Genomic DNA, 27,308 nt, shown 5'->3' on the forward strand with positions numbered 1-27,308 from the left:
TAGCCACACACATAAGTGAATGAGGCCGGATGCGGTGGCTAACTCCTCTAATCTCAGCACTTTGGGAGGCCGAGGTGGGCGGATCATGAGGTTAGGAGTTCAAGACCAGCCTGGCCAACATGGTGAAACCCTGTCTTTACAAAAAATACAAAAGTTAGCTGGGCGTGGTGGCGAGTGCCAGTAATCCCAGCTACTCAGGAGGCTGAGGCAGGAGAATTGCTTGAACCCAGAGGCAGAGAGCCAAGATCGTGCCACTGCACTCCAGCCTGGGTGACAGAGCAAGAATCCATCTCTCAAAATACATACATACATACATACATACATACATACATAAATGAGGTCACTGATACACATCCCAATCTGAAAGAATCACACAAATGGCATGAGGAAGGGAAGAAGCCAGATACAACAGGTTATGTACCCTGCAATTCCATTCATATCAACTCCTAAGATGGGAATCTGGGGGATAGGCAAGGACGGACTGCAAAAGGGCAGAAGGGAACTTTTAGGAGATGAAGGAAATGCCCCATATCTTGATTAGGGTGAGAGTTATGTAGGTTTATATATTTATCAAAACTTATTCAACTATATACTTAAAATCTGTAGGTTTTAGTGTATTTAAGTTATATCTCGATTTTTAAAATGTATGTAGCTGGGTGAGGTGGCCCATGCCTGTAATCCCAGCACTTTGGAAGGCCAAGGCAGACAGGTCACATGAGGTCAGGAGGTCAAGACCAGCCTGGCAAAACCTCGTCTCTACTAAAATACCAAATTAGCCAGGCATGCAGCTGGGTACCTGTAATCCCAGCTACTTGGGAGGTTGAGGCAGGAGAATTGCTTGAACCCGGGAGGCAGAGGTTGCAGTGAGCCTGAATCGCACCACTGCACTCCGGCCTGGGCGATAGAGCAAGATGCCATCTCAAAAAAAAAAAAAAAAAAAAAAAAAAAAAAAAAAAGTATATGTATACACACGCACACACACATAGATTCTCTTTCTAATTTTTTTTTTTTTTTTTTTTTTTTAGAGATAGGGTCTCACTGTGTTGCCCAGGATGGTCTCAACCTCCTGGACTCAAGCAGTCCTCTTGCCTCCGCCTCCCAAAGTGCTAGGATTCAGCCAGGTGTGGTGGCTCACGCCTGTAATCCCAGCACTTTGGGAGGCTGAGGCAGGTGGATCATGAGGCTAGGAGATTGACCAGCCTGGCCAACATGGTGAAACCCCGTCTCTACTAAAATACCAAAAGCTAGCCGGGCATAGTCTTGGGCGCCTGTAATCCCAGCTACTCGGGAGGCTGAGGCAGAGGAATCGCTTGAACCGAGGAGGCAGAGACTGCAGCGAGCCGAGATCATGCCACTGCACTCCAGCCTGGCGACAGAGCAAGACTCTGTCTCAAAAATATGTATATATATAGTGCTAGGATTCTAGGTGTGAGCCTACACAGACTGTCAGTCGGGGGATGGTTTTGCCTCCTAGGAACATTTGGCAATGTCTGGAGACATTTTTGGTTGTCACTACGGGGTTGGGAGAGGGCTGCTACTGGCATCTAATGTGTAGAGGCCAGGAATGTTGCTAAATATCCTGCAACTTACAGTACCACCCACAACAAAGAATCATCCGGTTCAAAATGTCAGTGGAGCAGTGGCTCACACCTGTAATCCCAGCACTTTGGGAAGCCGTGGTGAGCAGATAACTTGATGTCAGGAGTTCGAGACCAGCCTGGCCAACATGATGAAACCCCATCTCCACAAAAAAATACAAAAATTAGCCAAGCGTGGTGGTGTGCACCTGAAATCCTAGCTACTTGGGAGGCTGAGGCAGGAGAATCACTTGAACCCGGAGGTGGAGGTTGCAGTAAGCCAAGATCATGCCATTGCACTCCAGCCTGGGCGACAGAGTAAGTGAGACTCTGTCTCAAAAAAAAAGCAATAGAGCAGAGGTTGCCTAGCCATAAGTTTAGCATCATGCATGTATCATCTTACTGATCTTTGATATTCCCTGTACTGGAAGCCTCTTTTTGTTTGCTTTCCAGGAATAATGAAATCAGTAGGCTTAGTCTATACTCACAGACACCAAGGTCTTCCATGTGCTGCAAAGCAGCCATCTTAACTTCCAGAGCAGAAGCTGTATTTCACTGCACATTAGTGGAAACTGAGACTAATCTTCATTACCTGTTGTGCGTGGATAGTTTGGGGTATGGTCAGAGGGACTGCAGCAGAAGATAAAGCTAGAAGAGATTGTGACTATTTTCTAAGGAGCCAGGGAAGTTATGAATCACCAGAAGATAAATGCTGGAGGAGAACATTTCCTCCTCCAACATTTTTAAGCAGAGAAATGAGACAGTCAAGCTTAAGAGGAAGATGAGTTTGTAGAAGATAAACTAGAAATAGCATTTTTGGGCCAGGTGTGGTAGCTCACGTCTGTTTAATCCCAGCACTTTGGGAGGCCAAGGCAGGAGGATTGCTTGAGGCCAGGCGTTGGAGACCATCCTGGACAACAAAGTGAGACCTTGTCTCTACAAAAAAAAAATTTTTTTAATTAGCCAGGCATGGCGACGCACGCCTGTGGCCCCAGCTATAGTACACGGGAGGATCCGTTGAGCCCAGGAGGTCAAGGCTAGAGTCAGCTGTGTTCATGTCACTGTACTCCAGCCTGGGTGACACAGGAAGATTGTCTCAAAAGAAAGAAAAGAAAAGAACAATAAGGGCCGGGCACAGTGGCTGATGCCTGTAATCCCAGCACTTTGGGAGGCTGGGGTGGGCAGATCACCTGAGGTCAGGAGGTCAAGACCAGCCTGGCCAACATGGTAAAACCCCGTCTCTACTAAACATATAAATTAGCCAGGCGTGGTGGCACACGTCTGTAATCCCAGCTATTCGGGAGGCTGAAGCAGGAGAATCGCTTTTACCTGGGAAGCAGAGGTTGCAGTGATTTGAGAGCACAACACTGCACTCCAGCCTGGTCAAGAGAGCAAGACTGTGTCTCAAAAAAAAAAAAAAAAAAAGAGAGAGAGAGAGACAGGAGCCAGCAGGGACACGGAGCCAGCCGTGGTGGTCCAGGCACTAGCTGACGAGATATCCAGCCCTACTCCCACCCCAGGAACCTTATCTGGCACTTTATTTCCCAAATACCAGTCCCAGTCATCTCTGCCTGGCATTCTGGACTATTTTTGCACTGTTTCTTAGCATTTGAGGTGTAAATATCACTACATTCACTAAATTTTAAGCTCTTTGAGAGCATGGATAGTGCCTTACTACTTTTTAGTTTCTCTCAGATTATCAGAGGGATTGTTGACAGGTACATTTGTATCCTAATGGTGACACCAAAATTCCTCCTGGGGAGGAAACTGTCTTTGTTTAGGAAAATCACTGGTAAATGTTTTAAGAAAAGATGAGACCCAGAGCCCAGGTCAGCCTGCATCAAAGCAGTAAGAGAATGAGCCCAAATGCTCTGCATTTATTTATTTATTTTTTATTTTATTTTATTTATTTATTTTTTGAGACGGAGTCTCGCTCTGTCGCCCAGGCTGGAGTGCAGTGGCGCGATCTCCACTCACTGCAAGCTCTGCCTTCCCGGTTCACGCCATTCTCCTGCCTCAGCCTCCTATGTAGCTGGGACTACAGGCACCCGCCACCGTGCCCGGCTAATTTTTTCTGTATTTTTAGTAGAGACGGGGTTTCACCATGTTAGCCAGGATGGTCTCGATCTCCTGACCTCATGATCCGCCCATCTCGGCCTCCCAAAGTGCTGGGATTACAGGCGTGAGCCACCGCACCCGGCCTATTTTATTTTTGAGATGGAGTCTCGCTTTGTCATCCAGGTTGGAGTGCAGTGGTGTGATCCCAACTCACGGCAACCTCTGCCTTCCTGGTTCAAGTGATTCTCCTGCCTCAACTTCCCGAGTAGCTGGAACTACAGGTGCCTGCCACCATGCCCAGCTAATTTTTGTATTTTTAGTAGAGACAGGGTTTCACTATGTTGGCCAGGCTGGTCTTGAACTCCTGACCTCAAATGATCCACTGCCCTCAGCTTCCCAAAGTGCTGGGATTACAGGTGTGAGCTACCACAACTGGCCTGTTTATTTTTATTTATTTATTTTTTGAGATGGAGTCTCACTCTGTCACCCAGGCTGGAGTACAGTGGCATGATCTCAGCTCACTGCAGCCTCCGCCTCCTGGGTTCCAGAGTTTCTCTTGCCTCAGTCCACCGGGTAGCTGGGATTACAGGCACGTGCTACCACACGTGGCTAATTTTTGTACTTTTAGTAGAGACAGTGTTTCACCATGTTGGACAGGCTGGTCTCGAACTCCTGACCTCAGGTGATCTGCCGACCTTGGCCTCCCAAAGTGCTGGCATTAAAGGCAAGAGCCTCTGTGCCCGGCCATAAATGGTTGCCAGGGGCTGGGGTGTGGGGAGAAGAATGAGGAGTGCTTTTGTTTTTTGTTTTTGTTTTGTTTTCTTTTTTTGAGACGGAGTTTCACTCTTGTTGCCCAGGCTGGAGTGCAATGGCACAATTTCAGCTCCCTGCAACCTCCACCTCCCGGGTTCAAGCGATTCTCCTGCCTCAGGCTCCCTAGTAGCTGGGATTACAGGCGCCCACCAGCAATCCCAGCTACTTTTTTGTATTTTTAGTAGAGATGGGGTTTCACTATGTTGCCCAGGCTGGTCTCAATCTCCTGACCTCAGGTGATCCACCCACCTCAGCTTCCCAAAGTGCTGGGATTACAGGTGTGAGAGCCAGCTGCTTTTTTTTTTTTTTTTTTTTTTTGAAATGGAGTCTCACTCTGTTCCTCAGGCTGGAATGTAGTGGTGCAATCTAGGCTCACTGGAACCTCTTCCTGGTTCAAGCAATCCTCCCACCTCAGTCTCCCAAGTAGCTGGGATCACAGGTGTGCACCACCACGCCTGGCTAATTTTTATATTTTTAGTTGAGACAGGGTTTTGCTGTGTTAGCCAGGCTGGTCTAAAACTCCTGACCTCAAGTGATCCGCCCGCCTCAACCTCCCAAAGTGCTGGGATTACAGGCGTGAGCCACCATACCCAACATGCATTTTAAAAATGAACCAAAAAATTAGAATTGGAAGAGAAAAAGAGGAGAGAGCAGAGAGGAAGGCTGAGTGTAAGGAAGCTGGATCCTGAACTGTGGAAATGGCAGAGGACTTTTGGAGAAAAAACACTGACACTGAATTGAAAGCTGCTCATATTTCTACGATGTAAATCCCTGCATCTTCCCAACTGTTCTACAGAGATCTCTACATATATAGAAACCTTGTGTGAGTGGTTGGTTTGGTGACAAGCGGCAAGGATATGTTTCACATCTCAGTCTGTGCTCTTGGATAAGGAACTACACCCGTGGGATGGTGGGAGAGTCCCTGAAGTAAACCAGTTCATGGGAACCAGAAGCAACCGTGAGAACATATGATCCTGCAAAGAAGTCTTCTTCTTCTTTTTTTTTTTTCTGAGACAGTCTCGCTCTGTTGCCCAGGCTGGAGTGCAATGGTGCGATCTCGGCTCACTGCAACCTCTGTTTCCCAGGTTCAAGCAATTCTGCTGCCTCAGCCTCTTGAATAGTGGGGATTACAGGCACCTGCCACCATGCCTGGCTAATTTTTGTATTTTTAGTAAAGGTAGGGTTTCACCATGTTGGTCAGGCTGGTCTCGAACTCCTGACCTCAAGTGTTCCACCCACCTTGTCCTGCGAAAGTGCTGGGCTTACAAGTGTGCACCACTGCACCCAGCCTCAAAGAAGTCTTTCAAACAGGGTTTAAGTAACAGTGTCTAGATCTATAAGGGCCAAAGAAGCCCCCTGCTGTATCTAAACCATATTTACATAGTTGCCTCTGGGGTTCTCTAAAACTGAGTTGGTTCAATCTGGGAGGTACACCAATGGGAGGAGGTAGCTGGGTTCCTCCCAGTCCAATAGAACACTGGGTCATCTACAGAGGGAGACACATTATTTGGAACAGGATGGAGAGTATTCAAGAGGCAGTCAACCATTGTGCAGAGAAGCACTCTTTGTCACTGAATGGTCAGGGCCTTGTAGGGTAACAAAACATGCTTCCTGAAACAGTTACAGCTATTTTTGGCCCACCCTTCTCTGTCTTAGAAATACTTTCTTCTGAGAGGCTGAGGCAGGAAGATTGCTTGAGGGCAGGAGTTGGAGGCCTCAGTGAGCTATGACAGCTTCAATACACTCCAGCCTGGACAACAGAGTAAGACCCTGTCTTTAAAATAAAAAACAGCCGGGTGTGGTGGAGGGTACCTGTAATCCCAGCTGCCTCCCCTTGGCAGGAAATGGCACTGCTGAATACCTAGTTGCTTCAGTCAAAACCTGGCATGTTTGATTTCTTCCCTCCTTTACCATATACAATATGCCTCCTTTACCATATTCATCTGTCAGCAAGTTCTATGGGTTCTAACTCCAATTACAACTCTAATATATCCACTTCTGTCATTTCCAACTCTACGACCTGGGTCCAGGCCATCATCAACACCTGCTGTACTAGTTTAATCGCTCCTAACGCCAGGTGTGGTGGCTCACACCTGTAATCCCAGCATTTTGGGAAGCCAAAGCAGGGGGATCACAAGGTCAAGAGATCGAGACCATCCTGGCCAACATGGTGAAACCCCATCTCTACTAAAAATACAAAAATTAGCTGGGCATTGTGGCACGTGACTGTAGTCTCAGCTACGCGGGAGGCTGAGGCAGGAGAATTGCTTGAACCCAGGAGGCGGAGGTTGCAGTGAGCCGAGATCATGCCACTGCACTTCAGCCTGGCGACAGAGCGAGACTCTGTCTCAAAACAAACAAACAAACTGAAACAAAAACAACCACAAAGTCTGGGCACAGTGGCTCATGCCTGTAATCCCAGCACTTTGGTAGGCCAAGGCAGGTGGATCATGAGGTCAGGAGTTCAAGACCAGCCTGGCTGAGATGGTGAAACCCCGTCTCTACTAAAAATCCAAAAATTAGCCAGGCATGGTGGTGGGCGCCTGTAATCCCAGCTACTCGGGAGGCTGAGGCAGGAGAATCACTTGAACCCAGGAGGTGGAGGTTGCAGTGAGCCAAGATCGTGCCATTGCACTCCAGCCTGGGCGACAGACCAAGACTCCATCTAAAAAAAAAAATAGCTCCTAACTAGACCCCTGCTTCTTCTCTAGCTCCCTATTATCCAGATTCCACCTCGTAGCCAGAAGGTCTTTCCACACCAGAAGTCAGGTCATGACCTTCCCCTGCATGAACTCCTTAAATGGCATTCCATCATACTTCGACTAAAATCCCACGTCACTGTGGTATACTGGTAGTCTATTACTGCATAATAAACTGACCGGGAATTTGGTGCTCTAAACAATACAAATCTGGGCCAGGCACGATGGTTCATGCCTGTAATCCCAGCACTTTGGGAGGCTGAGGCGGGTGGATTATCTGAGGTCAGGAGTTCCAGACCACCCTGGCAAACATGATGAAACCTCATCTCTAAAAAAAATACAAAAATTAGCTGGGCGTGGTGGCACATGCCTGTAGTCCCAGCTACTTGGGAGGTTGAAGTTGGAGGATTGTTTGGGCTGGGAGGTGGAAGTTACAGTGAACCTACATTGCGCCACTGCATTCCAGCCTGGGTAACAGAGTGAGATCCTGTCTAAAACAAAAACAAAAACAAAAAACAACACGTATCTTTGTTTCCTGACTTACAGGAAAAGCAAAGGGAAAAAAAAATTTAAAGAGAGAGAGTTTAAAAAAAAAATTATACATCTATTATTTCAGACCGTTTCTGTAGGTCAGGAATCTGGGAGCAGCTCCGATGGCCTGGCTCTGGGGTCATGAGGTTAAAGTCAAGATCTCAGCTCAGTCATCGGAAGGCTTAGCTGGGGCTAGGACACCCAAGGTGCCTCACTCACATGAAAAGTTAATGCTGGGTGTTGACAGGAGGGCTCAGTTCCCCACCACGTGGACTCTCCACTGGGCTGTTTGTCCTCAGGACATGGCTTCCGGCTTCCTCCAGAGCAAATGATCCAAGCAAGAACAAGGAGGAGGCCTCAATGTCTCCTAGGATCTATCCCTGGAAGTCACACCCCATTATCTCTTTTTTTTTTTTTTTTTTTTTTTTTTTGAAACAGAGTCTCGCTCTGTCACCCAGACTGAAGTGCAGTGACGCAGTCTCGGCTCACTGCAAGCTGCGCCTCCTGGGTTCACGCCATTCTCCTGCCTCAGCCTCCTGAATAGCTGGGACTACAGCTGCGAGCTCCGCCTCCTGGGTTCACGCCATTCTTCTGCCTCAGCCTCCCAAGTAGCTGGGACTACAGGCGCCCGCCAACACACCCAGCTAATTTTTTTGTATTTTTAGTAGAGATGGGGTTTCACCGTGTTGGCCAGGATGGTCTTGATCTCCTGACCTCGTGATCCGCCCACCTCCGCCTCCCAAAGTGCTGGGATTACAGGCGTAAGCCACCGCACCTGGCCACACCCCATCATTTCTCTAATATCCTATTGGACACAGGACAGCCCTGTTCAATGTGGAGGGACCACGCAGGGAGTTAACACCAAGAGGCAGGGATTGGCTGGGCATGGTGGCTCATGCCTGTAATCCCAGCACTTTGGGAGGCCGAGACGGGTGGATCATTTGAGATCAGGAGATCGAGACCAGCCTGGCCAACATAGTGAAACACCATCTCTACTAAAAATACAAAAATTAGCTGGGCGGTAGTGGCGCGCACCTGTATTCCCAGCTACTTGGGAAGCTGAGGCAGAAGAATTGCTTGAACCCGGGAGGCAGAAGTTGCAGTGAGCCGAGATCACTCCACTGCACTCCAGCCTGGGTGACAAAGTGAGATTCTGTCTTCAAAAAACAAATAAACAAATAATTAAAATAAGGCAGGGATCACCGGAGGCCCTCGTGGAATCAGCTGTCACATATGACCTGCAGGCCCTTCCTATGTTTTCATCCTTACTTCCCACCACTCCTTGCCTCCAAGCTCAACACATTCTAGCCACACTGGCCTTCTCTCTTTTCCTGCCACATACCTGGTGTGTTCCTGCTTCAGGACCTTTGCAGCAGCTATTCCCACAGCCAGAATGCCCTTCCCCAAGAGGTTTTCAGGACCAGAATGTCCCCTTCTCTGAGGGGACTTCCTCGACTCTCAACCTAATGTGCTCCCCGGTTTCCATCATACTAACTTTTTGTTTTTTCAGAATACTGATCCCTGCCTGCTCCAATTTTTTGTTTGTTTATTTGTTCATTTCCAGTCTTCCTCTACTAAGATAAAAGCTTCATACCAGCAGGAAATTGTGTCTATTTTAGTCATTGTTGTTTTCCCAGCACTGAGAGCAGTGCCTGGCACATATTCATATAACTGATGGATAAGCAAATGAAGGGCTTTCCAAGGTCTAATGCAGTATCCCACAAGGACATCCACGTACTTCTGACTTCATGCTTTCTAAGCATTCTTTTGACTCAGCTTCTTGAGTGCCTTAAAACCAGCTAAGGGGTGTCCTAGGAGACACATATCAGTAAACATAATATCAGTAATACTTAACCCTTATGTACGGCTTACTATGTACTACACACTGTTCTGAGTGCTTTACATAACAACTATCATCTCCATTTCAGAGATTAAAAAACTGAGGCCAGAATCTTTTTCTTTTTTTTTTTTGAGACGGAGTCTCGCTCTGTCACCCAGGCTGGAGTGCAGTGGCTGGATCTCAGCTCACTGCAAGCTCCGCCTCCCGGATTTATGCCATTCTCCTGCCTCAGCCTCCCGAGTAGCTGGGACTACAGGCGCCCGCCACCTCGCCCAGCTAGTTTTTTTTGTTTTTGTATTTTTTAGTAGAGATGGGGTTTCACCGGGTTAGCCAGGATGGTCTCGATCTCCTGAGCTCGTGATCCGCCCGTCTTGGCCTCCCAAAGTGCTGGGATTACAGGCTTGAGCCACCGCGCCCAGCCCAGAATCTTTTTTTTTTTTTTTTTTTTTTTGAGACTGAGTCTGGCTCTGTCGCCCAGGCTGGAGTGCAGTGGCCGGATCTTAGCTCACTGCAAGCTCTGCCTCCCGGGTTTACGCCATTCTCCTGCCTCAGCCTCCCGAGTAGCTGGGACTACAGGCACCCGCCACCTCACCGGGCTAGTTTTTTGTATTTTTTAGTAGAGATGGGGTTTCACCGGGTTAGCCAGGATGGTCTTGATCTCCTGACCTCGTGATCCGCCCGTCTCGGCCTCCCAAAGTGCTGGGATTACAGGCTTGAGCCACCGCGCCCGGCCCAGAATCTTTTTTTTTTTTAACCCTTTTCCCGTTTAGTAGAAAAAAGTGCAGCTCGCCGCCAGCGCTCATTTAATTTTACATAAACATGATCTTTGAGGCTGAAGGAAATCTGAATTTTTTTTTTTTTTTTTTTTTTTTTTTTTTTTTTTTGAGATGGAGTCTAGCTCTGTCGCCCAGGCTGGAGTGCAGCGGCGCAATCTCAGCTCACTGCAACCTCCACCTCCCAGGTTCAAGTGATTCTCCTGCCTCAGCCTCCCGAGTAGCTGGGATTACAGGCACCCACCACCACGCCCAGCTGATTTTTGTATTTTTAATAGAGACAGAGTTTCACTATGTTGGCCAGGCTGGTCTCAAACTCCTGAACTTGTGATCCGCCTGCCTCGGCCTCCCAAAGTGCTGGGATTACAAGAGTGAGCCACCGTGCCCAGCCATCTGATTGATTTTCAATGTGAAAATAAAATATAAAAACTGTTCTTGGATTTATTTCTAAACAGAACTAGCATCAGAACTGTCTGAATCATCCGAATCATCTATTTCAGAAAAATCAAATCCATCAAATGAATCTTTGGCCAACAACTGTTTGAGAACATGTTAACATCACTTGTAGGAATGCTGTTTTCTAGGATTTGACATTTTCAGCGATCGAGTATTACTATATTTTGTAAAGGAAATACCACTACTAAAACCAGAATGCTGTAAATAGAACGATGGCTTTTGTTTCTAATGTCAATATACTAGAGTGATATGAAAATAATAATAAAAGTGAGATATTTCATTGTAACATTGTCTCAGGGTAAACACTACAGCCGCAAACATCACCAAGTATTCTCTAGGCAAACGGGAAAAGGGTTAAACAGCTTTGTTGAAATACAATCCACATACCATACAACTCATCCATTTAAAGTGTGCCCGTCTGGCCAGGTGCAGTGGCTCACACTTGTAATCCTAGCGCTTCAGTAGGCCAACGTGGGTAGATTGCATGAACTCAAGGGTTTGAGACCAGCCCGAGCAACATGGCAAAACCCCGTCTCTACCAAAAATACAAAAAAACTAGCCAGGCATGGTGGTACACGCCTGAAGTCCCAGCTCTCAGGAGGCTGAGGTGGGAGGATCGCTTGAGCCCGGGAGGCAGAGGTTGCAGTGAGCCAAGGTTGCGCCACTGCACTCCTTGTCTCAAATAAAATAAAATAAAGTATACCAGTCAATGAGACTTAGTATATTCACAAAGTTAGGCAACCATCACCACAACCAATTTTAGAATGTTTGTATCACCTCAAAAAAGAAACCCTGCGCCCCTAAGCAGTCATTTCTATTTCCCGTCACTGCCTCCCCTAGCCCAGGCCATCACTAGTCTACTTTCTGTCTTTGTGGATGTTTCTATTTATTTATTTACTTTTCGAGATGGAGTTTCTCTCTTCTTGTCCATGCTGGAGTGCAATGGCGCGATCTCAGCTCACTGCAACCTCTGCCTCCCAGGTTCAAGCAATCCTCCTGCCTCAGCCTCCCAAGTAGCTGGGATTACAGGCACCTGCCACCAAGCCTGGCTAATTTTTTGTATTTAGTAGAGACAAGGTTTCGCCATGTTGGCGAGGCTGGTCTCGAACTCCTTACCTCAGGTGATTCGCCTACCTCGGCCTCCCAAAGCGCTGGGATTACAGGCATGAGATACCATGCCCAGCCATGGATTTTTCTATTTAGGACATTTCATGTAAATTGAATCATATACTATGTGGACTTTTGCACCTGGCTTCTGTCACTTAGCATGATGTTTTCAAGGTTCATCCATGTTGTAACATGTATCAGTATTCCATTCCTCTTTAGGGCTGAACACTATTCTAGTATATGGATATACCACACTTGTTTTCCCATTCATCAGTTAGTTGATGAACATTTAGATTGTTTCCTTTTGTTTTTTCTTTTTGGCTATTATGAGTAATGCTGCTATGAACATTCATGTAAGAGCTTTTGTGTGGACATGTATTTTCCATTCTCTTGGATAGATGCCCAGGAGTGCCACTGATGGGTCATGTGGGTACAGAGCTGGGTTCTTCACTGCTTTGCTATACCTCCTCCTCTAGTGAGGGAATTCATCATCCATTTAGTTCATACATCAGTATTTATTTATTTATTTATTTATTTATTTATTTATTTATTTATTTTATTGAGAGGCAGTCTCATTCTGTTGCCCAGGCTGGAGTGCAACGGCACAATCTCTGCTCACTGCAACCTCCGCCTCCCAGGTTCAAGAGATTCTCCTGCCTCAGCCTCCCGAGCGGCTGGGATTACAGGCATGTGCCACAACGCCTGGCTAATGTTTGTATTTTTAAGGTGGAGACGGGGTTTCGCCATGTTGGCCATCCTGCTCTCCAACTCCTAACCTCAGGCGATTTGCCAGTCTCAGCCTCTCGAGTAGCTGGGATTACAGGTGCCCACCATCATACCCAGCTAATTTTTGTATTTTTAGTAGAGACAGGGTTTCACCATGTTGGCTAGGCTGGTCTTGAACTCCTGACCTCAGGTGATTTGCCTGCCTCGGCCTCCCAAAGTGCTGGGATCACAGGCATGAACCACCATGCCTGACATAGTATTGTTTTGTTTTTGAGACAGGGTTTTGGCTCTGTCACTCAGGCTGGAGTGTAGTGACACAATTGTGACTCCACAGCAGCCTCCAGCTCCTGGGCTCAAGCAATCCTCCCACCTCAGCCTCCCCAGTAACTGGGACTACAGGGAGGTGCCACCACGCCCGGCTAATTTTTTAATGTTTTATTATTTATTTATTTAGAGACAAAGTCTTGCTCTGTTGCCCAGGCTAGAGTGCAGTGGCACAATTATGGCTCACTGCAGCCTTAACCGTCCAGGCTCAGGTGCTCCTCCTACCTCAGCCTCCCAAGTAGTTGGGATTACAGGTGCAAGCCGCCACACTCAACTAACTCTTCTTTTAGTTTTTGTAAGAGATGGGGTTTCACCACATTGCCCAGACTGGTCTCAAACTCCTGGCCTCAAGCAATACGCCCTCCTTAGCCTCCCGAAGTGCTGGGATTACAGGCATGAGCCCTTGTGCCCAGCCTCGTGCATCAGTCTTAAGATTCCTGGTTAGCACAGTTAGCACCTGCCTGACCCAGTGGCCTGATCACTTCTGAGTACACACAAATCTGAGAGGTGATGAGTTGCCCCTGAGAAGGAAGATGCCCCCAGAGGAATAACTGTTGCCTTTGCACTTCCTTATGGAAGGTCATTTCCCCATATGGTTGCTCCTCCTTGTGTAAGGGGAGTGATGTGTTTGTATCAATTCACCTGCAACTTTTTGCCCAGGATCCTTTCTGATCAAGGGCAGGAATTTGCAGTGTGGCTGGTTGGTATCTGGCGGTGCTGTCACTATCTGGGAATATAATATTCCTATTCAAAACAATTGGTCAGGCCAGGTGCGGTGGCTCACACCTGTGGATCACCTGAGGTCAGGAGTTCAAGACCAGCCTGGCCAACATGGTGAAACCCTGTCTCTACTAAAATATTTTTTTAGGCCGGATGCGGTGGCTTATGCACTTTGGGAGGCTGAGGCAGCAGAATCACTTGAACCTGAGAGGCGGACATCGCAGTCAGCTGAGATCGTGCTATTGTACTCCAGCCTAGGCAAAAAGAGCGAACCTGTCTCAAAAATAATAATAATAATAAAAAATAATTTTTTTAATGTAGAGGTTTAGTAGCTTTTGTTTGTTTGTTTTTTGAGACAGAGTCTTGCTCTGTTGTCCAGGCTGGAATGCAGTGGTGCTATCTCGGCTCACTGCAACCTCCACCTCCTGGGTTCAAGAGATTCTCCTGCCTCAGCCTCCCGAGTAGCTGGGACTACAGGCGCCCACCACCATGCCTGGCTAATTTTGTATTTTTAGTAGAGACGGGGTTTCACCATTTTGGCCAGGCTGGTCTCCAACTCCTGATCTCAGGTGATCCGCCCACCTTAGCCTCACAAAGTGCTGGGATTACAGGTGGGAGCCACCACACCCGGCCACTGCTTAGCTTTTGACAGTCCCTTGCCAGGTTGGTGGTGTCAGATGTCCAAGTTGTCACTATTCCTTTTTTACCACTTTCTCCGGGTGAGGGGATGGGGTCAGGGGCCAGTTGGCACAGCAATGACTGTGAGCGATGTCAGCTAATAAATGCAGATGCTCTCTCTGGGAAAGCAGTCCTCTTGTTCTCAGGAAGAGACAACCCTGTGGCTGGGCAGTTTGTCTTGGAAGAGAAGGCCAAGGGACACAAGTTGTTGCCTTGGTTTTGTTTTGATTTTATCATGGGGTGCGGTTAGCATGTGGTTTAGAAGCTAATGAACTTTATAACTCCTTGGGGCCAGGCGCCGTGGCTCACGGGCCAGGCACAGTGGCTCATGCCTGTAATCCCAATACTTTGGGACGCCAAGGTGGGTGGATCATCTGAGGTCAGCCTGGTAAACATGGTGAAAACCCGTCTCTACTAAAAAAAAATACGAACATCATCCAGGCCTGGTGGCATGCACCTGTAATCCTGGCTACTCAGGAGACGGAGGCAGGATAATCTCTTGAACCCAGGAAGTGGAAGTTGCAGGGAGCTGAGATGGCACCACTGCACTCCAGCCTGGGTGACAGTGCGATAGTCCATCTCAAAAAAAAAAAAAAAAAACCGCCAGGCTCAGTGGCTCACGCCTGTAATCCCAGCACTTTGGGAGGCTGAGGCGGGCAGATTGCAAGGTCAGGAATTCAAGACCAGACTGACCAACGTGGTGAAACCCTGTCTCTATTAAAAATACAAAAAATTAGCCAGGCATGGTGGTGCGTGCCTGTAATCCCAGCTACTCGGGAGGCTGAGGCAGGAGAATCGCTTGAACTCGGGAGGCGGAGGTTGCAGTGAGCTGAGATCACGCCACTACACTCCAGCCTGGGCGACGGAGTGAGAGTCCATTTCAAAGAAAAAAAAAGAAAAAGAAAAAAATAGAACTCCTTGGATGTCTTTTTTTTTTTTTTTTTGAGACGGAGTCTCGTTCTGTCGCCCAGGCTGGAGTGTAGTGGCGCGATCTCGGCTCACTGCAAGCTCCGCCTCCCGGGTTCACGCCATTCTCCTGCCTCAGCCTCCTGAGTAGCTGGGACTACAGGCGCCCGCCACCACGCCCATCTAATTTTTTGTATTTTCAGTAGAGACGGGGTTTCACCGTGGTCTCGATCTCCTGACCTTGTGATCCGCCTGCCTCGGCCTCCCAAAGTGCTGGGATTACAGGCATGAGCCACCGCGCCTGGCCCCTTGGATGTCTTTATTAGACAGAAGTTCAGATCTATTTGCCTTTCTAGTAATAAACCCTTGAATTCCCACACATTTTTTTTGAGTACTCGCAGGGCTTTCTACCACTGACCTCTCTTCCTCTTAAGACATCCCTGCAGATGTATCAACACCATATCCATGTTCTGGAAGGCAGAAATGTGGGACAACCAGGATAAGTGGTTTTACTCAGGATCACACAATAAATGGACTGTGGGTGGACACTGAAAATAAACCCTAAGCTTCTCATTCATCACACCCTTTCCACAGTGGGAGACATTAGGCTGACTTTCCATTGCTGTCTGAGTTTGCAAGAGGATAGGGCACGTTATTTAGGGAGCAGATGCTTGCTTCACACATCCCTGGTGACCCCAGCGAATTTCAACATGTCATTCCAGCTTCTAGACCAAAAGGGAAAATCCGAGCTTAACTTGAAGGTACAGTACGCAACCTTGCTTTCTTTGTCCTTAATAGACAACCTGGTTAGCCAGGTGTGGTGGCTCACGCCTTTGGGAGGCTGAGGCGGGTGGATCATGAGGTCAGGAGTTCAAGACCAGCCTGGCCAAGATGGTGAAATCTCATCTCTACTAAAAATACAAAAATTAGCCGGGCATGGTGGTGGGCACCTGTAATCCCAGCTACTCTGGAGGCTGAGGCAGAGAATTGCTTGAACCCGGGAGGCAGAGTTTGCAGTGAGCTGAAATTGCGCCACTGCACTCCAGCCTGGGTGACAGAGCGAGACACCATCATAAATAAATAAATAAATAAATAAATAAATAAATAAATAAATAAAAACAACCAGGCTATTCAAGGGTTGCAGAGGAACAACTTGGTCAAAGATGTTTTAAAATCTGTGGTCCACAAGTGAGGGTAATGGTGACTCAGTGTTGGCACTGAAGCAAAATGTCAGAGATTTCTCCCACCCTCTCTTTAAAGTTTGCATTCATCATGCTCTTGAAATGAGCCAGGCACAAACATGAGCATCCAGCAGATGATAAAGAGCAAATTTATCTAATTTGAAAAAAAATCCAAATTTTTAAAACATAAAAACATACACAACAGACTTCCTTCCTAGCATTGTAATACCAGCTGCACCTAGGAAAAACATTACATTCCTAAAAAATAAACATTTGGCCGGGTGCAGTGGCTCACGCCTATAATCCCAGCATTTTGAGAGGCTGAGGTGGGAGGATCACTTGAGCCCAGGAGTTCAATGTCTCTATTTATTTAAAAAATAAAGCTGGGTGCGGTGGCTCACGCCTGCAATCCCAGCACTTTGGGAGGCCGAGGTGAGCGGATCACGAGGTCAACAGATTGAGACCATCCTGGCCAACACAGTGAAACCCTGTCTCTATTAAAAATACAAAAATTAGCTGGGTGTGGTGGTGTGCACCTGTAGTCCCAGCTACTTGGGAGGCTGAGGCAGGATAATTGCTTGAACCCAGGAAGCGGAGGTTGCAGTGAGTCGAGATCGTGCCACTGCACTCCAGCCTGGCAACAGAGTGAGACTCTGCCTCAAAAATAAATAAATAAATAAATAAATAGGCCGGGCACAGTGGCTCACACCTGTAATCCCAACACTTAGGGAGACCGAGGGGGGCGATCACTTGAGGTCAGGAGTTTGAGACCAGCCTGGCCAACATGGTGAAATCCCGTCTCTACTAAAAATACAAAAATTAGCTGGGTTTGGTGATACATGCCTGTAATCCCAGCTATTCCGGAGGCTGAGGCACGAGAATTGCTTGAACCCTGGAGGTGGAGGTTGCAGTGAGCTAAGATTGTGCCACTATACTCTAGCCCAGACAGCAGAGTGAAACTCCATCTCAAAAAAAAAAGGGCATTATGGATGCAAACTTTGAAGGTGGGAGAAATCTCTCCTACATTTTGTTCTAGTGCCAACACTGAATCGCCATGACCCTCATTGTTTGAAATCAAGTCTATGTCCCCAGATGTTCTACCCTGGTCAGAGCCTACAGACTTAGAACCCTTGCTGCTGCCTTCCAGGGGCTGCTATTCCAAGGCAGCCCACCTCACTTGGTTATTTGTTGGGGCATGTAGAGAGAGAGGGTATTGGATACCAGCACTGGAGGAAGACAGGATCCTTGCTCACTCAGATGAAATCATGCACATGGAGATACTTTTTTTTTTTTTTTTTGAGACGGAGTCTTGCTCTGTCGCCCAGGCTGGAGCTCAGTGGCGCGCCATCTCGGCTCACTGCAAGCTCCACCTCCCGGGTTCACGCCATTCTCCTGTCTCAGCCTCCCGAGTAGCTGGGACTACAGATGCCTGCCACCACGCCTGGCTAATTTTTTTGTATTTTTAGTAGAGATGGGGTTTCACCGTGTTAGCCAGGATGGTCTCGATCTCCTGACATCGGCCTCCCAAAGTGCTGGGATTACAGGCGTGAGCCACTGCGCCCGGCATGGAGATACTTTTGAACTGCAAAGCCTATCAAGAATATGCTTATAAAGCCTCCCTCTATCAGTGGGCATAAGCTCCATAAGGAAGGCAGCTTTATTTAAGAATGATTACCAGATCCCTGCCTTGATTTTCACCACAAAAAGTTGGAGTAATTGATGGCTGTTTGTCAAACCCCTTTTCTATCTTTGGATGACAGTGGCTTTGTACGAGTGTGTGTGTGATATATTATCAGCTGTTATTCCACCTGGCCTTCTGCAGCCTCCTCTTGAATTGCGGGTTGCTTGGTTAGTTTTCATTGCAATCCTGTCCTTTCTTCTTGTGTCCATAGAAACTACTAGTAATGCAGGGGTTTGTCCTTTAATGGGGCCTCTAAGATTCTCGCAGCTTTGCTCTGAACCCAAGAGCATTTCCCCTTAAACCAAGAAATAGGGCTGGTGTGTCTGTTGGTGATGTCTTCTAACTCAAACCAAAATGTTTCCCTTTCTTTTTGTTTTGAGATAGAGTTTCGCTCTTGTTGCCCAGGCTGGAGTGCAGTGGTGTGGACTCAGCTCACTGCAACCTCCGCCTCCCAGGATCAGGCAATTCTCCTGCCTCAGCCCCCAAGTAGCTGGGATTACAGGCACCCTCCGCCATGCCCCGCTAATTTTGTATTTTTAGTAGAGATGGGGTTTCACCATGTTGGTCAGGCTGGTCTTGATCCTGATCTGCCTGCCTCGGCCTCCCAAAGTGCTGGGATTAAAGGCATGAGCCACTGCGCCTGGCCAAGGTTTCCCTTTCCATTTGAATGCTGTTTACGATGTGTCCCACTAAGAGGGACCTTGCTCAGGATTTGGTTGTAGGGGACCAGAGAGAGACCTCATACTTTGGTAAACTGGCTAGCCAGTAATCCTGCAGAAATAGTTTATGTCTCCAATATGAAAAGACGTGTACTGAAAACCCAGCTTTGTTGTCAAAGAGCATGCATTAAATGTGCTTCATTACTTTAGTGTCTTTTAGAGCTTGATATTTTATTTTATTTTATTTTATTTTGTTGTTGAGACGGAGTCTCTCTCTTGTTGCCCAGGCTGGAGCGCAGTGGTGTGATCTCGGCTCACTGCAACCTTGGCCTCCCAGGTTCAAGCTTCTCCTGCCACAGCCTCCTGAGTAGCTGGGATTACAGGCACATGCCACGACGCCTGGCTAATTTTTGTGTTTTTAGTAGAGGTGGGGTTTTGCCACGTTGGCCATGCTGGTCTCAAACTCCTGACCTTGGGTGATCTGTCCGCCTCAGCCTCCCAAAGTGCTGGGATTACAGGCATGAGCCACCACACCCAGCCCATTTATTTATTTTTAAAGGTTAGTCAAGTGAAGCAGTGGGATTGGAGAAGGAACATAAAAATCTGTAACTGGTTGTGATCAACTAGCCGTAAACACCACTGCACTGGGACAAGCCAGGAAATTGGTTGACTAAGGAACGTGTGAGAAAATTTCTAATGTGTTTGATGCAGTTTAATACTTCAGTGCTCTTACAGCTACTGAGGCAGTAGGTGTGCGGGTTACAAACTGTGCCTAGTCAGACAGACTCAAGTTTGAATTCTAGATCTGATACTTCACTGACAAAGGAACTTCTTTCTAAGCCTCAGTTTCCTCGTCTGTAGAAATTGAAGAATGATGGAACTTTCTCGTTGGCTTGTTAAATGAGATCATGAACAGAAGATGTGGAGGAAGTGGTCAGCAAAAGGTAGATGAGGTTGTTGTGATGATTAGTTAAATTCAGAGCTAAAAAAAGAGAGAGAAATAAACTCCTGAATTGCAAGAGAAGGAGCTAAGTTAAATTCCACACAGTATTTTACAAGCCTTAGGTTTAAATTTTTTTTCCTTTTTTTTTTTTTTTTTTTTTGAGATGGAGTCTTGCCCTGTTACCCAGGCTAGAGTACAGTGGCGCGATCTTGGCTCACTGCAACCTCCACCTCCCGGGTTCAAGCGATTCTCCTGCCTTAGCCTCCTGAGTAGCTGGGATTAGAGGTGTGTGCCTCCACGCTCAGCTAATATTTGTATTTTTGGTAGAGATGGGGTTTCACCACATTGGCCAGGCTGGTCTCAAACTCCTGACCTCGTGATCCACCCACCTTGACCTCCCAAAATGCTGGGATTACAGGCTTGAGCCACCGTGCCTGGCCCAGGTTTAAAATTTATTTTGGAAGGCCAGGTGTTGTGGCTCACGCCTGTAATCCCAGCACTTTGGGAGGCTAAGATGGGTGGATCACGAGGTCAGGTTTTCAAGACCAGCCTGGCCAACATGGTAAAACCCCGTCTCTACAAAAATACAAAAATTAGCCAGGCTTGGTGGTGCGCACCTATAATCCCACCTATTGGGGAGGCTGAGGCAGGAGAATCACTTGAACCCAGGAGGCGGAGGTTGCATTGAGCTGAGATAGCGCCATTGCACTCCAGCCTGGGCGACAGGGCAAGACTGCCTCAAAAAAAAAAAAAAAAAAAAAAAGACATCAAGAAGTATACAGTGAAAAATATGTCTCTCTCCCACCCCTGTCTCCTACCTCTTAGGTTTCCTACTCTGAGGCAACTAATATATGAGTATCCTCCCAGAAATTCTCTTTAACTTAAAAACTACCTCCAAGGGAAATTCATGCTGAAGAGCACCGCGATGGGAGCATTCTCACAAATATTTTGCTAAGTATTAAGCAGAATAGTGTGATAATAAAGACAGCTGCCTGTGTGGTCTTGTTGGACCCCGAGTTTAGGGAGTATTTAGACAACATATTTAGTTCTCTGCAGCCTGAGCCAGACTGGATGAAGTCTTTCTAGCTATATTAAGACACGTGGGCTCAGAAAAGCAACATGATTCACAAGCAGAATTTACAGCTCCCAAAGCAGAGAGCCCCTCTCCAGGAGCCGCTTCGCTTCATCTTTCATGAAGGATATCAGGGCGGGGCGAGCCACGCTGGGCTATCTGAACCGTGGACTGTGGTCTCATTCCCGGCATTCCCCGTTTGCCGAGCCCACATTGCCGACATTCCCCTAGGGTTTACATTCTTTTCTTCCCTCCTGGACAGACATACTTGGGGTCACATAGCTTTGCCTTCAGCTGCTAGAGGGTCGCAAGGACAGGGTGGAAGAGACGGTGATCAGAGATTATGTGAAAAGATCAAGGATTCCTTCCTGCATTCTCCCCCTGGCTGCTGGAGTCTAGCTTCTGTTCTGTAAAATGTACAGATCTTATATTTATCTACGATCAACTTGACAAATTTAAACTCGTTGAAGTCCTAGGCACACCTGTTTATTGGATAAACAGGGCTATTTGTGCCACACTGTTAATAGGGTAACTATGTTTATTTATTTATTTTTTGAGACAGGGTCTCACTTTGTCGCCTAGGCTGGAGTCCAGTGACATGATCTCGGCTCACTGAAACCTCTGCCTCCCGGGCTCAAATGATCCTCCTACTTTAGCCTCCCAAGTAGCTAGGACCACAGGCACCACCATGCCTGGCTAATTTTTCTCCTTTTTGTAGAGACAGGATTTCGCCATGTTGCCCAGGCTGGTCTCAAACTCCTGGGCTCAAGCGATCCTCCCGCCTCGGCCTCCCAAAGTGCTGGGATTACAGGCGTGAACTACCACATCTGGCCACTATGTATTATTATAGATTTACAGAGCTTAGATATAATACATTAAATATATTTAGAGAGCTTAGCGAATTCACTGCCTTGCCTCCGACCTCATGCCAAAAAAACAGGTACCTAATCACCTCAACTGAAAGACATTCTGCAACCTCAGCAACACATTCCAGTATTTAATTCTTACGTCAAAAAGGTCCCACTTGATCTAACCTGAATTTGCTAAGCTAGAATTTGTCTGGTTTCCAATAAATAGGGAAAGCAACAGTGGTTGTCTTTCATCACAGTTTGTACTTTAAGATGTTCACTAAGCCTTTGTCCCTTTAATACTAAATGAAAGTGCATTTAAGTTCTTTCATCTTCTATTTGTGTTTATTTTATTTTTTTTTTTTGAGACAGTGTCTCGCTCTGTTACCCAGGTTGGAGTGCAGTGGCATGGTCTCGGCTCACTGCAACCTCTGCCTCCCGGGTCCTAGCAATTATCATACCTCAGCCTCCCAAGTAGCTTGAGATTACACATGCGCGCCACCACACCTGGCTAATTTTCGTATTTTTAGTAGATATGGGGTTTCGCCATGTTGGCCAGGCTGATCTCAAACTCCTGGCCTCAAGTGATCTGCCCACCTCAGCCTCCCAAAGTGCTGGGATTACAGGCATGAGCCACCGTGCCCGGCCTCTATTTGTGTTCAATTTCTAAGTCCTCAGTTACACGGAGGCCTGTGGTTCAGGCCCCTCCTTTCATGGCCTCCAAACCAGGACAGAATCTGGTGAAGAATTTTCTCTGCACAGAATATCATGAAGGATCCCTCCTGTCTTTCACTCTATTTTCACTTCCCTTGCATCCTACAGGCATTTGGAGCGGCTTCCCTGATTCATCTTCAGCCTGGGTGTATGTAAGCACAGCTATATAAAGCAAAAGGTTTTCCCCATCTGACACAGCTAAATATCAGAGAGAATGAGTAATGACATCCGTTCTGGTTGCTAGGCAGTTCTGGTATTTATAATGATCTTAGCTCAGGATACTTATAGAGATTTAATTTTCCTAAAGACCAAACGCTCATGCTAATTTGGGAGAGGATGGAGATTCGATTTCTTGAGCTGGGCCAAAGATTCAGGAACGGGTTGATGGTTAGCCCCAGAGAAGCTGCCAGCAGAACTTTGAAGCAAGTTGCTTGATTTCTTTGGAGCTCAGAACAGAACAGAACAGAACAGAACAGAACAGAGGCGGTATTGGTAAACTTCCGGGGGCTTTGTGACTGAGTGAAGTCTCATAAAACACTCAGCTAGGCCAAAAAAGAGAAGGGATTGGAAAAGCAGAAAGCCTTGGAATTGATTTGCAAGCACTCCTATCTTGTTTGCAAATGAAACAAGCCTCTAGAAAGCAGGAAAATGGACATTCTCAATTACTTCTCACACACCTTACATTATTATAGATGAGGACTCTGAGGTTTGCGGAAGTTAGTTGAGAAATGATGCCAAGTGTCCAGCACAGGGCCCGAAAACATAGTCAGTATTCTGTACGAGTTAGTTCTCCTCCTAATTTAATTGCTTGTAATAAGAAGGGTTCAAGACAGGCTTAATGGAGTGGACATTCTAGTTGCCAATTAAAACCCTTAGCTATACTGTCACATAAAACAGCCAGTAAACAGTGTCTGTTACTACCAAAACTATTGGTTTTCATTATGCCACGCTACTTCACCTTCTCCTGTGGTCAGACTGCTCAGGGAGGGGGTTGTTCCCAGTGACAGCCTGGTTCAGGGTGCCCAGATGCCTTGGGGTTGGGGGCTTGGGGTAGGCTTGCATCCTTGCAACCAATCTTGTTCCTCTAGGTTCTAACTGGCAATTAGTGTCATGATCCAGACATACAATAATAATAGCAGTAGTAGTAGTAACTAACCTTTTTTTTAAATTTTAGACTGAGTCTTGTTCTGTTGCCCAGGCTGGAGTGCAAAGCTGCAATCTAGGCTCACTGCAGTCTCCACCTTCCAGGTTCAAGCAATTCTCCTGCCTTAACCTCCCAAGTAGCTGGGATTACAGGTGCCTGCCACCACGCATGGCTAATTTTTGTATTTTTCGTAGAGACGGGGTTTCTTTTTTTTTTTTTTTGAGACGGAGTCTCGCTCTGTCGCCCAGGCTGGAGTGCAGTGGCACGATCTCGGCTCACTGCAAGCTCCGCCTCCCGGGTTCCCGCCATTCTCCTGGCTCAGCCTCCCGAGTAGCTCGGACTATAGGCGCCCACAACCGCGCCCGGCTAATTTTTTTGTATTTTTAGTAGAGACGGGGTTTCACCGTGGTCTCGATCTCCTGACCTTGTGATCCGCCCACCTCAGCCTCCCAAAGTGCTGGGATTACAAGACGGGGTTTCATCATGGTAGCCAGGCTGGTCTCGAACTCCTGACCTCAAGTGATCCGCCCGCCTTGGCCTCCCAAAGTGCTGGGATTACAGGCATGAGCCACTGTGCCCCACTGTAGCTAACATTTAAGAACTCGCTGAGGGTTAGACTCTGAGCTAAACACACTGTGTGCATTATTTCCTTTTTGCTCTTAAGACAAAATGTCCATACGTTCAGGATCCTAACCAGAGAGGAAGACATCAGACTTTGCCACTGAGCAATCTAAGTCTGAAAACGTTTTAGAAGTGAAAAGAGAATAAATTCCACAACTTTCTGCCCTTGAGCCATAAAACCAAAAAAACAGTCTAGCAGAAAGGGAAGATATGTTTCATAGAAGGCAGAGAAAATGCAGCTTCTGAGTTTATTAAATAAATGGGAAAACATTATTTCTGTTCTCTTGTAACCACAAAGAATTGAAACTTGTGGTTGACCGGGCGCGGTGGCTCACACCTGTAATCCCAGCACTTTGGGAGGCCGAGGTGGGCGGATCACCAGGTCAGGAGATCGAGATCATCCTGGCTAACATGGTGAAACCTTGTCTCTAGTAAAAATACAAAAAATTAGCCGGGCGTGGTGGCAGGCGCCTGTAGTCCCAGCTACTCAGGAGGCTGAGGCAGGAGAATGGCTTGATACCGGGAGGCGGAGCTCCCAGTGAGCCGAGATCACGCCACTGCACTCCAGCCTGGGTGACAGAGCGAGACTCCATCTAAAAAAAAAAAAAAGAAACTTGTGGTTAACAGAGATTTAGGAGTTGGCGGGGGAGGGAGAGAGCAGTCTTGTTGGGTCCTGAATTCTGTTTTGGTTCCAGGGAAATAGGGTTTCCATTGCATTGGTGCAACAGGATATTTCCTCCACGCTCCATCAAACAACGTTTCCTGGCACTCCTAGTGCGGCGAGTCCAGGCAGCGAGGTCGAATCCATTTTTGGAGCCAAAGTACTGCATTCCTTTACAGTTAGTTAGTTTTACAACCGCCTCTGAAGAAGCGCTTGCCTGTCTCGAGTGACATCTAATGGCAACCAAGGGAAGTGCCCGCTTTTCCATCCTATGTAAGGATCACCCTAGAAATGCCACACTCCTTGTCACAACAGAAGCCTCTTGATCCTTTCCCTCACTAATTACCCTGTAGTTGATGACGACACGTAGGGCTGACAACATGAGCAAGTAGAAGTTATTCCACTTGCTAATTAGAACTGTGAAGTATGCTTTCATGTAAAATGCGAAACCACCGACTTACATTTGAAAGCTCCCAAATCCCAGCCTCAGCAGTGATCGTCCTGGGTAAGTCACTTGTCCACCAGGGGTACACCTGCTTAGCTACAGGCTGGAGTGGAATGTTTTCTCTCTAAAGGGGCCTTAAAACATTTTTTTTCTTTTTCTTTTTCTTTTTTTTTTTGAGAGAGAGTCCCCCTCTGTCACCCAGGGTGGAGTGCAATGGTGCGATATCAGCTCACTGCAACCTCTGCCTCCCAGGTTCAAGTGATTCTCCTGCCTCAGCCTCCTCAGTAGCTGGGATTACAGGTACCCGCCACAACATCCAGCTAATTTTTGTATTTTTAGTAGAGACGGGGTTTTACCATATTGGCCAGGCTGGTCTTGAACTCCTGACCTTGTGATCCACCCACTTCAGCCTCCCAAAGTGCTGGGATTACAGGTGTGAGCCACCGCTCTGGACCATTACTTTTTCTTTTCTTTTCTTTTTTTGGGGGACAGAGTTTCACTCTTGTTGCCCAGGCTGGAGTGCAGTGGCGCCATCTCGACTCACCGCAACCTCTGCCTCCTGGGTTCAAGTGATGCTCCTGCCTCAGCCTTCCAAGTAGCTGGGATTACAGGCATGTGCCACCACGCCCGGCTGTATTTTTAGTAGAGACAGGGTTTCTCCATGTTGGCCAGGCTGGTCTCGAACTCCTGACCTCAGGTAATCCGCCTGCCTTGGCCTCCCAAAGTGCTGGGATTACAGGTGTGAGCCACTGTGCCTGGCCTGCCATTATTTTTTCCATAAAGCTTTAAGGCACTGGTCACAGTGCCTTAATCCCAACACTGTAATCCCAACATTTTGTGAAGCCAAGGTGGGCAGATCCCTTGAGCCTAGGAGTTCGAGACCAGCCTGGGCAACATGGATAAACCCCGTCTTTAATAAAAATACAAAAATTAGCAGGGCGTGGTCATGAGCACCTGTTGTCCTAGCTACTAAGGAGGGTAAGGCAGGTGACAGAGGGAGACCCTGTCTCAAAAAAATATAAGAAGAAGAATAAAATAAATAATGGCCATAATCTACAAAGTGTTTTGAGATCATTGGGTGACTGGGAACACAGTTACGCTCAGGAGAGAACAGCTAAAAGATACTGTCTGAGAAGCTTTTAATAACTATAAGAATGGTGGATCCAAGTGGAATCGTTAAGACGAAGAAAGGGAAAATTGAGAGGAGAATGTCTAAAAGGTAATAATTAAGAAAAAAAAATTTTCTGAGATGGAGTTTCACTCTTGTTGCCCAGGCTGGGGTGCAATGGCAGGATCTCAGCTCACCGCAACCTCCGCCTCCCGGGTTCAACTTACTCTCCTGCCCCAGTCTCCCAAGTAGCTGGGATTACAGGCATGTGCCACCACACCTGGCTAATTTTGTATTTTTAGTCGAGATGGGGTTTCTCCATGTTGGTCACGCTGGTCTCGAACTCCCGAACTCAGATGATCTGCCCGCCTCAGCCTCCTAAAGTGCTGGGATTACAGATGTGAGTTACCACACCTGGTCAATTAAGAAACATTTTACGCCGGGAGCTCACGCCTGTAATCCCAGCACTTTGGGAGGCCGAGGCGGGCGGATCACAAGGTCAGGAGATCGAGACCACGGTGAAACCCCGTCTCTACTAAAAATACAAAAAATTAGCCGGGCGCGGTTGTGGGCGCCTGTAGTCCCAGCTACTCGGGAGGCTGAGGCAGGAGAATGGCGTGAACCCGGGAGGCGGAGCTTGCAGTGAGCCGAGATCGCGCCACTGCACTCCAGCCTGGGCGACAGAGCGAGACTCCGTCTCAAAAAAAAAAAAAAAAAAAGAAAGAAACATTTTACACTTTTGATATACATAATCTTTTTTTTTTTTTTTTTTTTTTTTTTTTGAGAAATGGGATCTCACTGCGTTGCCCAGACTGGTCTCAAATTTCTGGGCTCAAGAGATCCTCCTGCTTTGACCCCCCAAAGTGCAGGGATTACAGGTGTGAGTTACCACGCCCAGCCAATATGCATTGTCTTATTTTGTTTCATTTTCATGTCAACTCTGTTTTGAGATTTATTATTATTATTATTGTTATTATTTTGAGATGAAGTCTCACTCTGTTGCCTAGGCTGGACTGCATTGGC

At 47.2% G+C, this 27,308-nt stretch overlaps 2 protein-coding genes across 3 annotated transcripts in view; one reads left to right on the forward strand and one right to left on the reverse strand.

The window, feature by feature from the left end:
- Nucleotides 1-27,308, reverse strand: part of TMEM94 (transmembrane protein 94) — an 87,946-nt gene that overhangs the window by 48,790 nt on the left and 11,848 nt on the right. Inside the window, exon 1 of one of the 2 annotated variants that reach the window (XM_050764162.1) lies at nucleotides 9,021-9,100. The exons of the other annotated variant lie outside the window; for it this stretch is intronic. The gene's annotated coding sequence lies outside the window, so the exon portion shown is untranslated. Of the gene's footprint in view, nucleotides 1-9,020; nucleotides 9,101-27,308 lie in introns of those variants that run through there. 2 annotated transcript variants of the gene reach the window in all.
- The window catches only part of GGA3 (golgi associated, gamma adaptin ear containing, ARF binding protein 3), a 271,030-nt gene that overhangs the window by 45,948 nt on the left and 197,774 nt on the right, over nucleotides 1-27,308 (forward strand). The window lies entirely within an intron of this gene.

Source organism: Macaca thibetana, chromosome 16 (genome assembly GCF_024542745.1).
Source record: "Macaca thibetana thibetana isolate TM-01 chromosome 16, ASM2454274v1, whole genome shotgun sequence".
Taxonomy (NCBI): domain Eukaryota; kingdom Metazoa; phylum Chordata; class Mammalia; order Primates; family Cercopithecidae; genus Macaca; species Macaca thibetana.